Source organism: Rhinolophus ferrumequinum, chromosome 4 (assembly GCF_004115265.2).
Source record: "Rhinolophus ferrumequinum isolate MPI-CBG mRhiFer1 chromosome 4, mRhiFer1_v1.p, whole genome shotgun sequence".
NCBI classification, from domain to species: Eukaryota; Metazoa; Chordata; class Mammalia; order Chiroptera; family Rhinolophidae; genus Rhinolophus; species Rhinolophus ferrumequinum.
In genome coordinates this window covers 68,948,177-68,960,802 of record NC_046287.1, presented here as the reverse complement: position 1 = coordinate 68,960,802, position 12,626 = coordinate 68,948,177, and the positions used below count along the sequence as shown (strand labels likewise).

At 40.7% G+C, this 12,626-nt stretch overlaps 1 pseudogene; it reads right to left on the bottom strand.

Annotated features, from left to right (window-relative positions):
* Nucleotides 1–1,624: 1,624 nt before the first annotated feature.
* Nucleotides 1,625–1,955, bottom strand: LOC117021781 (transcription elongation factor A protein-like 9; annotated as a pseudogene).
* Nucleotides 1,956–12,626: the final 10,671 nt, after the last annotated feature.

Sequence of the window (12,626 nt, the reverse complement as noted above, 5' to 3'; positions counted from 1 at the left end):
GTGATAGTTGCCATGATTGTACATCCAGTACAATCCAGTACTGGATTGTACAATCCAGTACAGTACAGTCCAGTACAGCATCCAGTACAACAGAGCACACGGGGTGGTCATGGTGGGGGGTCATATACCCCAGTCTAGATCAGCCAGGAACATTTCCTGGAGGAAGGGTGTTCAGACGGAGAGCAGAAGAGCAGATAAGAGGCAGAGGGTATGGAACAATGTTCTAGGCAGAAGGAACGGAATGAGCAGAGGCCCAGAGGTAAGCGACAGCATGGCAAATTCTTGGAACTGAAAGAAATTCAGTATGGCCTTAAGCCTAGCAAGCAAACAGGAAAAGGTGAATGACGAAATGGGACAAGTGAGGGGAGACTTTTTAAGTCATGTATAGAGATTGAATTTCATCCTAAGTCATTGGGAAACTACTGAAGGGTTTTAGTGGAAACCACTGAAGGGAGTGGCAAGTGAGATACTTAATTAAGAAAGGTCACTCTGGCTGTTGAATGGGAAATAACCTAGTCAGGAGTGATATTGGAAGTGAGGAGACCAAGAAGAGGATGTTACAGTGGTCCACGTGGGGTAGTGGTTCTCAGGGGTAGAAACGAAGATAATTCACAAGATATCATGGGCAGAACTGATGGATCTTCATGACTGATTGGATATGGGAGAGAAGGAAACAGAAGGGCTCCAGTGGGGAATTAGATATGTGGTCCTGAAACTCAGAAAGGGCACTGTGGCAAATAAATAGATCTGGGTGTCAACAGCTTATTCATAGATGGAAGTGAAAGACATGCTAGTTATTCAGCCTTAAGTAGAACAGGAAGTCTCAAATCAGAGCTGTGTATTGGTTACAGGGGACCCAAGAGCCAGGTACAAACAGACATATAAACAGATTTATAAAGGAAATCTGGGGAGAGTCCAGCAACACATTTACAATAGGAGAGGGCATAACATGAAACAAGATCACTGGATGATGGCTTGGAGATAAGAAGAGGGCCAGAGAGGAAGACTAAGACAGTCAAAGAAAAAGAGAGTGGAATATGGATTCCGAACTTAGAATCTATCCTTGTAAACTCAATTCAGATCTATGGCTGTAAAATATATACCTGATAATCTATATTTAATTGTTTAGTACATCATATGGTTTTAAATTTTTTTGATATAAAACTTTTATTATTTTAACATAATGTACGTACATTCTAGGAATAATCAAAAATACAAATAAGCAGAATTTTAAAAATCACTCATAATCCTACCACTGACTGTATCTTTTTGTCTTTTATCCATCACATATTTTTTTGTGCTGTAATATACAAATGTACTCTTCCCTTTTAAAAAGACGATATTCACATATTACTTAGTAACGTTGTTTTTCATTTTATATCCTGTCAGGAACTTCTTTTTGTGCAAATGAGTACGGTTCTCCTATTAAAAGGCAGAGACTTGGAGATTGGTTCAAAATATGATAGACAATGGGAATGCAGATGAGAAGAGATGCATTTAAAACCACTAAGAGCAAGCAACAAGTTAAAAGTAGAAAAATGGACAAAGGTCTAGCAGGAAAATACAAATAAAAAGAAAGCTATACATCAATGTTGATAGCAGAAAAAATAAAAATCAAGGTAAACTACATTAAATAGGGATAAGGATGGTTTCAACTAACCTTCCAACGGATCACTGTAAATAAGTTTGTTTCTTACTCTCCTTATCACACCTATTTCATTCACTCTCTAAACATAGCATCTTTGCTTAAATGCTTGTTGTGTGTATCTTCTTTAAATTCCTGGAGAGACTGAATCAGCCTTTCTCTAAGTTTCTTCTGTTTTTTTCCTCCTCCTCTGGATCTTCATGACTGATTGGATATGGGAGAGAAGGCTTTGGCTCTTCTCCTCTGGCTTTGCCTCAAGCTTTGGTTCACTCTCATTTACTGGTTTTCCTTCAGTTTGACAGGGTTTCATCTTGTGTCTCCCTCTTCCTTCCTTTCCTGCTTCTTTCCTTTTTCTCTTCTTTTTTCTCTGTTTGTTCCTCTTTGAATACAATTACAGGATTGATACAGTCAGTTTCTTCCTGGTCTTTTGTAGCCTCGGGCCGTGCTGTGAACAACAGACCTGTAACATTCCTGCAAATTGGCTCTTTCTACTTTCCCTGGCCTCCGGCCCTGCGGTCACACTGCAGAAGCTTAACATTTTTTATTCCACAGTTCAGATACAGTCTCAAATCATCCTTTTTACTGAAAATCTCCATTTGAGAACCATGGAAATGTATCACTGAGTGTACCTGAGTGTACCTGAAGTAGCTGAGCGTGCCTGAGTACACCTTATAGTCCACTGAGTTCCTGTACAAACTGTCCTCCAGATAAGGAGGCAGATGGGGTTAGCAGACCTAACCTGTGAGTGTGGGCAGCTGTGCTAGCACTTGCCATTCCATTAACTGCATAGGAAGACTAAGAGCAGGCTGTACCGTTCTATTCCTGAGGGTCTATTCCTGAGACTGCTCAGGGATGACTGTAAAATAGAACCCTGACACAGATAGGAATATTCACCATGTAGCATCTCACCCCTGTAACAGAAATGACTGCAGCCCTAAACACAAAAACTTCCAGGGGTTGGGGCAGGTAGGTAGAAATGGGAAGGGGAGATACATTCTGAAATTCAGATTCCACTGCAGGAGGGGGAGTAAGAAGTGGAAGGGGAGCTTGTGTGTATTTCCTCCTACTCACCCCAAAAATTGCTTCTGGAAGATATTTTTGGGTTAAGAAGCCATGTTAGATTTCCCATATAGCACCATGTATTTATCTCTTTGCTACTGATGAATTCAGCCCCCACCCCTTCAACACATTTTTTTTTTTTTTTTTTTTGGACTGATATTTCCAGCTGCTTTAGTATTGATAAAATACGAAAGGCATTTATAACTCTGGAGACTCAGTTACATTATTACCCAAGCTCTCAGGTCCCTGTGTTCAGAATACAACCCACCCACAGCCTGCTGGCTGAGGTCTAGGTCAGCCTTCTTTCTCCCTTCCCATGTTAGTTACACCATCTCTTGAAAATCTCTTCTTCTACTCTCTGCCTTAGTTCTCCAGATGTTGAATGTTAACCTCACTTAGTCTCAGGAGGAGATAATGAAAATTAAGTATAATGAACATTTCGAATATGAAATAATTCAGTTAGTTTTAAGGACTTTCTGACTGCAAAGATGGCAGAATACTGCTTTTTTTCCCCATAGCTCCCTATCCCATATCTATTTCCTTTTCTAGATTGTTAAACAACAAGTAGATGTGCTGTGTGTGTGAGTGTTAGGGTACAGAGCTGCCCAGAACTAGCATGAAAATCCAGCCGATCTCTTTGAGTCCTGTCTGAATCTCTAAACTGTGATTTTACAGATGTATCATATTTATGCAAATATTTCTGAAAATTATGGGGAAATTGAATTTTATAGATTAAATCATATTTTCATTATACCTAATTAGCCTGCTTGTTTTTTAAATCCTACAAAACGTATTTTGATAAACTAGTTCTCCAATTTACATTGTATTTTTATGATAGACTTTAGAATATAAACTGGGATGTAGTTACATTGATAAATGTAATAATCGGTGTGAAAAATATTTTGCAAATGCAAGAAACTGTTAGTCCAACTATTTATAGACAGTATAGATAGCATATTAGTTATCTATTCCTGCCTAAAAATTATCACCAAACCCAGCAATTTAATATCTTAAGAAGGGTGAAAAAGAGAAGTTAAGTTTTTTTTTTTTTTTTTTTTTTAACCTCGCGGCTTAAAACAATAAACATTATATTTCATAGTTTCTGAAAGTCAAGAATCTGGGTGTTCCTGGTTCAGGATCCTCATTAAGTTGGAGTCAAGCTATCAGCTGGAGCTGCAGTTTTTGAAGGCTTAACTGGGGCTGGAGGATCCACTACCAAGCTCACTTCTACAATTGTTACCAAGAGGCCTCGTTTCCTTTCTATATGGGACTGCTCACAACATGGGTCCTCCAGAGAGAATATCTACATGGAGAAGGAACTGGCATAACAGAAGCCAAAGTACTGTATAACCTAATCTTGGAAGTAATGTTCCAACACTTCTCTATATTCTATTGGTCACACAGACCAACCCTGGTACAGTGTGGAGACAGGGGCACTACACGAAGGTGTGAATACCAGGAGGCAGGGGTCATTGGGGGCCATTTTGGAGGCTGGCTACCACAGAAAACAAGTTAAATAGGTGAATCTTTCCAGAATCCTTGTCCTGTGGCTTTTTTATACATTCATATTAAGATTAACAAGCCAATTTTCCTAGTGAGTTCTCCAGATACCTATAGAATCAGAGCCATCAACCTGGACGAAAAGTAACATTAGATCAGGCTGGCCCGGTGGCTCAGGCAGTTAGAGCTCCATGCTCCTAACTCCGAAGGCTGCCGGTTTGATTCCCACGTGGGCCAGTGGGTTCTCAACCACAAGGTTGTCAGTTCAATTCCTCGAGTCCCGCAAGGGATAGTGGGCAGCGCCCCCTGCAACTAAGATTGAACACAGCACCTTGAGCTGAGCTGTCACAGAGCTCCCGGATGGCTCAGTTGGTTGGAGTACATCCTCTCAACCACAAAGTTGCCGGTTCGATGGTGGGCTGCGCCCCCTGCAACTAGCAACGGCTACTGGACCTGGAGCTGAGCTGTGCCCTCCACAACTAAGATTGAAAGGACAACAACTTGACTTGGAAAAAAGGCCTGGAAGTACACACTGTTCCCCAATAAAGTCCTGTTCCCCTTCCCCAATAAAATCTTTAAAAAAAAAAAGAAACATTAGATCAACTAGTATAAAAATACATTAAATTGCAATATTTGGGCAAAACAATAAGAAAAGTACCCAATATCAAAAGTAGTTGTAAGACAGGGAAGCATCACTTTTTTAAAAGAAATATCTGAAAACTGGTTACACAAGTCTTGAGCTTCTCACCCAAGGGCTATTCCCACAGATCAGAGATATAAAAAGGTCAAGAAGAGGGAAATTGGAGAGAATATGTGAGGAGGGTTTGTTGGAGAGAGTAATTTATTCCTATGAGTCCTATCTAAAAAAGACCAGTGAGAGTTGCTTAAATGGGATTGTTTTGAGAGCTTGAAATGTATTCTCTGTGGCTGGAGGGCAAAATGGACAGATGTCTGACTCTGCCCAGGAAATCTGGAAGTCTAGTGAGATGTGCTGTTGAACTGTCAGGATCTTTGTGAAGAAGAGTTGCCAATTTGGGATTTCCCTGAACCTCCAGAGTCTGCCTGGGCAGAGCCAGGCCAAGGATTTTAGAAAGATTCATCTGTTTAACTTGTTTTCTGTGGTAGCTAGCCTCCAAAATGGCCCCCTGTGATCCCTGGGCAGAGATTGCATGTTTCTTGTAGAACAGAAGAGGTCCTAGGGAACAAGGAGTTATCCTGGATCCATTTAAAATCCAGGTAGAGGCCTATCTGAAGGAGGAAGAGATCAGTGGCGGAATTCTGAGTGACCTCAACCAGTTTAAAAAAAAAAAAAAAAAGGGCTGAGCTAGGAAGAGCCAGCCCATGAAGCATTGTTGCTCAGACTGTAGAAACTGCAGTCAAAGGTACAAAGCAAGGGAATTTCTAGACTCATGAAATGGCTTATAAAAGAGTAAATTTCAAATGTCTAAAATACCTATAGGTCCAGAGAGGGTGAGCCGTTTTAGACCAGTGCCAATTGAGCAAGTAGTGCTCCTGCCTCTTCGCCCTCTCCCTGCCTGGATCCTGGTTGGCAAGCTGGCAGTGGGAGGTGACAAGGAGGGTAGGAGGGGACCATCACCAGGCAGGAAAAGGAAAAGGAGACCCCTCTCCTTCTGGCATGCTCCAGCTGCTAGGCAGCTCACAGAAAAGTCCAAGCCAGGGAGGCAAGTTTTAACATCAATTCCAGTTTGAAGTTTATTACCTGGGACTAGACATGTTAAATTATTGAAATTATATTGTATGTCTCACAGTGATTAAAAGACTTTCTTTTACCTAAGAGTGACAGAACAAGTCAGAGGGGTAGTCAACTTTTTATCCCAGGGGCAGGGTTATAACAAGATGCTGTAAGGCAAAATCAAGGTATTTATATGATTATATTCCATGATTTCTTCTTGTTCAGTTTATGTTTCAGTATCAGTTACCTCTGTGTTTGAAATTAGGGTCATTTTAGACATGAGGCTTCTCAGGTGAGTTATAGCTTCCACTATATTGTCACAGGTGAGAACTTGATGAAAAACAAGTGAGCCAGACATTAAAAGGAGTCAATATGTCCATCTTGTCTGTAGGATTAAGGCCATGATGTCAGTTTTTTCTCAAGGCCTTATAATGGGGTTACTCACCCACTTTAAGACCAAAAGCTTAAAAAACCATTCAACTACTGGCCCTTCATTCATTTGTTCATTCAGTCATTCATTCATGTTTTCCGAGCTTCTACCACATGCCTGGAATCTTCCTAAGAAAAACTGTCCCACCGTCTGTTGTATCTAGTTCTTTCCTATGCCTCTAAGCCTTCTCTCAAGTTCATCAGCTGCACTGAGACAGGTGACAGCTTTCCCGTATGTGATATGACACAGAGGCCTTGGAGGTCTCTGACAATTTTCTGCCAAATACATAATTGTATATATGTATATATGTGTGTGTGTGTGTGTGTGTGTGTGTGTACACATATAATATATTTATATTTTTTACATTTGATAGATAGACATTCTAATTTTGAAATATAGAATTTTGAAGTCTGAAGAAACTCTCTTTTGTTAGGAAGGGGAAAAAATAAGTTAAGGAAAGCTAGATAACAGATATATGTTGAGGAGAATTTTCTAGGGGAAAAAGTCCTCAAAATAAAAGGGGTCAGTTTGTGAGATAAACGAGTGCCTATTATCACAAATATTTTAAAAGAAGTTGTATGCTGTGGAAAGGAAGGTGAACTTGGTAGTTCTGCGGATCTTTCCCACCTCCCTAAATTCCCTTTCCTTTCCTTGAAACTCTAGCTCAGAGCACTTGCACCCTCATCCCGCCAAATACGGAACTTCTAGCCTATAGCGTACATCTGTCTTGCCATATTTCTTGAGCTGAGTTTTCTCTTAATCTGTGATTTAAATTTTTACTCCTGTTTCCTTTGAGTGTAGTGACTCTTTACAAAAGTATGTTTTCTTTCAGAGCAGCTCGTCCAGTCCCTTGAATTTAAAAGTAGCTTAATACATATTTATTAATTATTCAACAATGTTTTGACTAATGTGCTAATTGCCCTAACTCCAGTCACCAAGAAATTAATAATGCACATTGTCAGGGTTCTGTTTCAGAAAATACCCATCTTTTCTATGTAACGCCCTCTGAAGCTGTCATCCTCATTCATTTCCCTCACTCCACTTCCCTTCCCCTTTTTAAAAAGAAAATAATAATCTCTTCCTGAAATTAAACTCGTTTTTTTTATGTGTTTATGGTCAGAATTCTAGACAGGAGAGGAACAGATGGCTGAGTCTTGAGGAGACAATTGCAGGCTGCTGAGGCCTAACAAAGCTAATATAAAAGGTAATTTACCAAAGACTTAGAGAGTCACAGGGCATTTGAGATTCTTTAAAGCCCCCAAACCACTGCCCTTGCCAAGAGCTCCCCAGTCCTCTCCCCACAACCATTCCATTCTTCCCAAGAACGTGAGGTTGCCAAGCTGCCATTGTTGTAGCCATTCTGAGGCTCTGCTCCCCCAAGCACATTTGCTGGGCTGTCTGGGTAACACCATTGTATTTTAGCAAATGGTCTTGGCACCGTTCAGCTGCCCAGCCTGTGGCCCTGTGCACCTGGCTGGAATCCCAGGACCCCTGTAGTGAGAGCTACACAGACAGTGCAAAGTAGCATTGGAGTCTTTATTTCACTGCAGGGGGAATGCCTTGTTTGGGTTCTCATTTCATTTTTCCCCCTCCCTAAAGGCCCAGCCTGATGCTTCCTACATCTGCTCTGTTCCATTTAGCATTTGTGTCCAAAACCTCTTTTTGTTCTGTTCCTGATTTATTTTGAATAGAAAGCTTACCAAATGGCCCATCTGCTTCTCTAAGACTGTCCTGGGCCCATGTCAGCCATCCCAAGATGTCCCTTTGCTACTCCCCTAGGGCTGGGATTTTCACCGTCATACTAACCCTGTACAGAGCAGTCACCAGTACTGACAAGAGAAAATGCTGCTTGTACTTTCATTTTCTTACGTTCAGGAGAGTAATACTGGAAAACATAGATAACTCCTTATGGAACGCCCAGGGTGCTGGAGGACTGCTTAGAACCCAGGTTGGCTGCAGTGATGCAGAGAGAACATGAATTGAGGCAGATACTACACAAGGCACTCACTTCATCTGACCTCTTCTGGTCTCCAGTGATGCAAAGCAATGCTGTCTCCTGAGATACAACCAGGAGACCTATGGACTGGGGAGAAATTTGGCTTAATTTAGATTTATGCAAACCCAACTTCCGAGCTTTCAAATCAGAGCATCAAACACAGAACCCTTATTACTTTATGTGCCTGGTAAAGTGCTAAGTTCTTCTGGAGGAAGAAAAGTGAGGCATTTATATTCAGTTACAAGAGACAGTTCAGCGTGACGTGATGATCGCTGTGGAGGTTCCGCTCAGGAAACCGTGAGTACACACGGGAGGGCACTCAGCTCACCTTCTAGAAGAGGTGTCTGAGGTGGGACTGGAAATTGAGTTCCCATCAATCAGTCAAATCAGTGGAGAAGGGGGTTTCTGGAGCAACGTCAGAAAACATGAACCAGCATTATTTAAGATCCAGAATCACGATCCAGCATGGTAAGCGCAGGCCCCCGTAGACAGTTTGAAATGGTTAAAAGCTAAAGAGTGGGAAATGAAGTTGGACAATAAAGTCCTGGCCATATCACAAAAGACCTCCTGTACTAAATGAAGGAGCTGTAGGTAAAGCTTGCCGGAATGACAAGGTCAGGTTCGCAGGTTAGAAAGTTTACTCTGGCCGGAGGATGGATTTCCAGGAGCGGGTGCTGGGCAGAGAGATCCCAGGGGCAAGTACATCACTCAGGTTGCCTAAGGCCCAATCTCTGACTTGTCTCATCACAACCCAGCAGTCGTTGTAGTCCTTCTAGAAATGCCATTGGCTTTACTTTCAAAATATTTCCAGAATCTGCCTTTCCTCACCAGGTCCACTACTACCACGCTGTCCACCAGTATCTCTCACCTGTATCATTGCTGCAGCCTAATTACCTGGTCTCCATTTTTCTTCTGGTTTCCCTAAGTCTGTTCTCAATGCAGCAGCCAAGGTGACCCCTTTAAAACCTGTATCAGATCCCGTCATTCCTCTGCTCAAAACCCAGCAATGACCCCTGCTCCCACTCAGGGAAAGCTAAAGTTCCTGTCACAGACTCTGATCTCATTTCGAGCCACCTTCCAGCTCCATCCACTCCAGTTGCTCTGTTCTCCCTGCTGCTTCCTGAACACACCAGTGAAGCTCCCACATTAGGGCCTTTTCCCTCAGGCTGGATGTTTCCCCAGGTAACTGCATGGCGGATCACCATCATATCTTTGATCAGATGTTATCTTCTCAAAGAGACTTATTCCAATCATCCCATTTAAAACAGCCAACCACAGCCTCCCCACCTCAATCCCTCCCACCACCTCTGCTCTACTTCTTTTTGTCCCACAGTAATGATTATATTTTAATTTGCTATATAATTTATCCATATATTTTTTTCTTATTATCAGCTTGCTCCCTCCCTCCACTAGAGTGTAAAGGGCAGGAATTTTTGTATACAAGTATTTTGTTTGCTAACTGTATCCCACATTCTTAGAAAAGGGACTAGCCTTCAGTATATCCTTAACAAATATTTGTTGGATCAGTAATTAGCAATAGGTCAAATGAGAGATGATAAGGGACTAAACTAGGATAGTGATATGGGAAAAAAGAGGAGAAAGACTTATAGGTATTTTGAGAAGACTTTCTGATTGATTAAAAATTCTGGGCAAGAGAAAAGAATGGTCTGGAATGAATAGCCGGCTTGGATGAATAACTGGGGCAGAGGGCAACCTGATATAGGGGAAAGGGAAGATAGCAATGAGCCCCTTTCAGGATATGTTGAGATGCAGTTGGCTGTGGAATACTCAAGTTGTGACCCAGCAAAATATAACTCAAGTTATAATTCCAGCAAAACCTCATTGGTGATGTGAAAACTGAGGTTGTAGAACTTGGAGTAATTGGCATATTGACTTGTAAGTAAACTAATGACACCCTAACTGGCTTGTAGGCCTACATATCAGTAGCCAGGGAGATCTGTATATTTGGTTATAAGCACAGATGACAGAGGTTCCAGGCACACGTGAGAACTGTTTGCAAAGAGGATGGCTAAATTTATCTACACAGTTGACCCTTGAACAATGCAAGTGTTGGGGTGCCAACCCCCCTTGCAGCGAAAAAGCAGAGTATAACTTTTGACGTCCCCCAAGAAAACTTAACTACTAATAGCTTAGTGTTGATCAAAAGCCTTACTGATAACATAAAGAGTTGATTAACACATATTTTGTATATTATATATGTTATGTACTGTATTTGTACAGGAAAGTAAGCTAGAGAAAAGAAAATGTTACTAAGAAAATCATAGGAAGAGAAAATACATTTACTCTATTTATTGAAAAAAATCCAAGTATGAGTGAACTCACCCAGTTCAAACCCTTGTTGTTCAAGGGTCAACTGTAATTTTCAAATTTCCTCCTCCAAGGGCAGTTTTTCCTATGAGACAGTGATCTATAATGTTCCAAGATGAAACAAAGTTAAAGGTAAAACATTCTTGGGGTAATTACATTTTGTTTAACTAAAAAGTACTAAACACACACAAAAATAAACTTAATTGCATTTGTTTATCTCAGATAATTATCTAAATGTTGCTGAAGGGGTAAGGTATCATTTTTCCTTCTAGACAAAAAACACAGCTTTCCCCAAGGAATCTCATAGATTTTTTTTAAAGGCATTGAATTAAGGCAAGTAATATTATCTCCCTTTCCAGAGAGGATCAGGTCACAAAAAGGTTAAGATAATTCCCAGGGATTCTAGAAAAAGTCAGAGGGCAACTCCTGGAACAAATCTTCAAAATCTTGGGTCCCAGGCTAGGGACCCCCAGATTGAGGTCATCCTTTTGGTCATTATGGCTTAGGCAGATTTATAAGACAATCTGAAGAAAAATCACAGCAACAACATTAGACTTCTTGGTTTGAATGCTAATAGTACACTGTTTTCTCTGGTTTTTAAAAACTCATCTTCTTTAATGGCTGCCTTTTTTTTTTATTTTAATCTAAACTCCCTCTTCCATCTGCATCTTCTAGTCCTAGATCCTTCTGACCCAGAAAGATTAGGGGAAGGAATGAAGGGGAAAGGGCTCCATTTTTTGTTTTTGCTTTTTTACCCCCCTGAAAAATGTGAAGCAGTAGGGTCAGGAGCCAGGAACCTGGAATTCTGAGCAGGGCTCTGGCCCTACGAGGCTGAATGTGGCTGAAGCCTTTAGGCCCCAGTTTCTCACACTGTAAAGTGAGGGACCTGAGCTCCATCCTTTCAAGCTGTTTCATGCTTCAAAGTTCATAACGCTATGTTATGTGAAAAAGTCTATTTGAATGTTATATCAAAATGTAGCCAATTCCATTCAAATCAACCAAAAATGAATACTATGTTTGTCTGTGCTATTTTTGTCCACTAGAATCCTGGGGATTCCTCTGAACAAACTGATTATATGGAGTTGCTCCCCAAGTGGAAGAAGAGTGAGAGTTGAGGGCAGGGTGTACCTGCAGTGGGAAAAGTCATTCATGTGGCAAGTAGGCTTTGGGAGGTGTTGGCAGAGAGGCTTGTGGGAAGGTTGTGTGGTATGCTATGGGATTCTTCTCTACAACATCTCATATCTTCAGTTAAATACCACAATACACATGCATTGCTGGTGGGAAATAAAGAAAGGACAAAGCTCTATGTTTAGCTTTATGTCCAAATTTGACTCAAGGTGACACACTGGAGAATCAAATCCACGGGCTCAGAAATAAAGCCAAAGGAAAGCAAAAGGAAGGTGCAGACGTTGTGGGAAGGACCCTGAACTGTTCCAACCCCAGAATAAGAAGTAGAATCCAGTTTTACCTAAATTCATGAGTGGCAAGTTGGTCCCGAGTGATATGCAATAATATTTGAGTTACATTAAGAAATATTTTAGGCCAAAACCCAGAGTTCTTTGCCTAAGATATTAATATGAATATTGTAGCCAAGGAAACTTGAGTCCTAATTTAAACATAAAATCAGGCTGAATCATTAGTACTGATGACTGCAGCTTTGCTCAAATTCAGTACTGAAACAATGACACATACATAATAGAAAATATCCTGAAATCAAATACATGAAGACATTACAAATGTTTGTGTATATCTACATTTATTGACAGAGAGCTACACAAGGCAATGTTGGGGGGAAAAAACTAAAACGAAAAATGAAACCCAGATGGCAGAGCACTTAGTGTGAATCTATTTTTAAAATACATGTGTACATATATTTGCTTAAGAAAAATATCTAGAAGGATTGACATGATATGTTGATAATAGTGTTTATCTCTACATGGTGGGTTTTCAAATTTTATTTTTTAAATGTTTATCA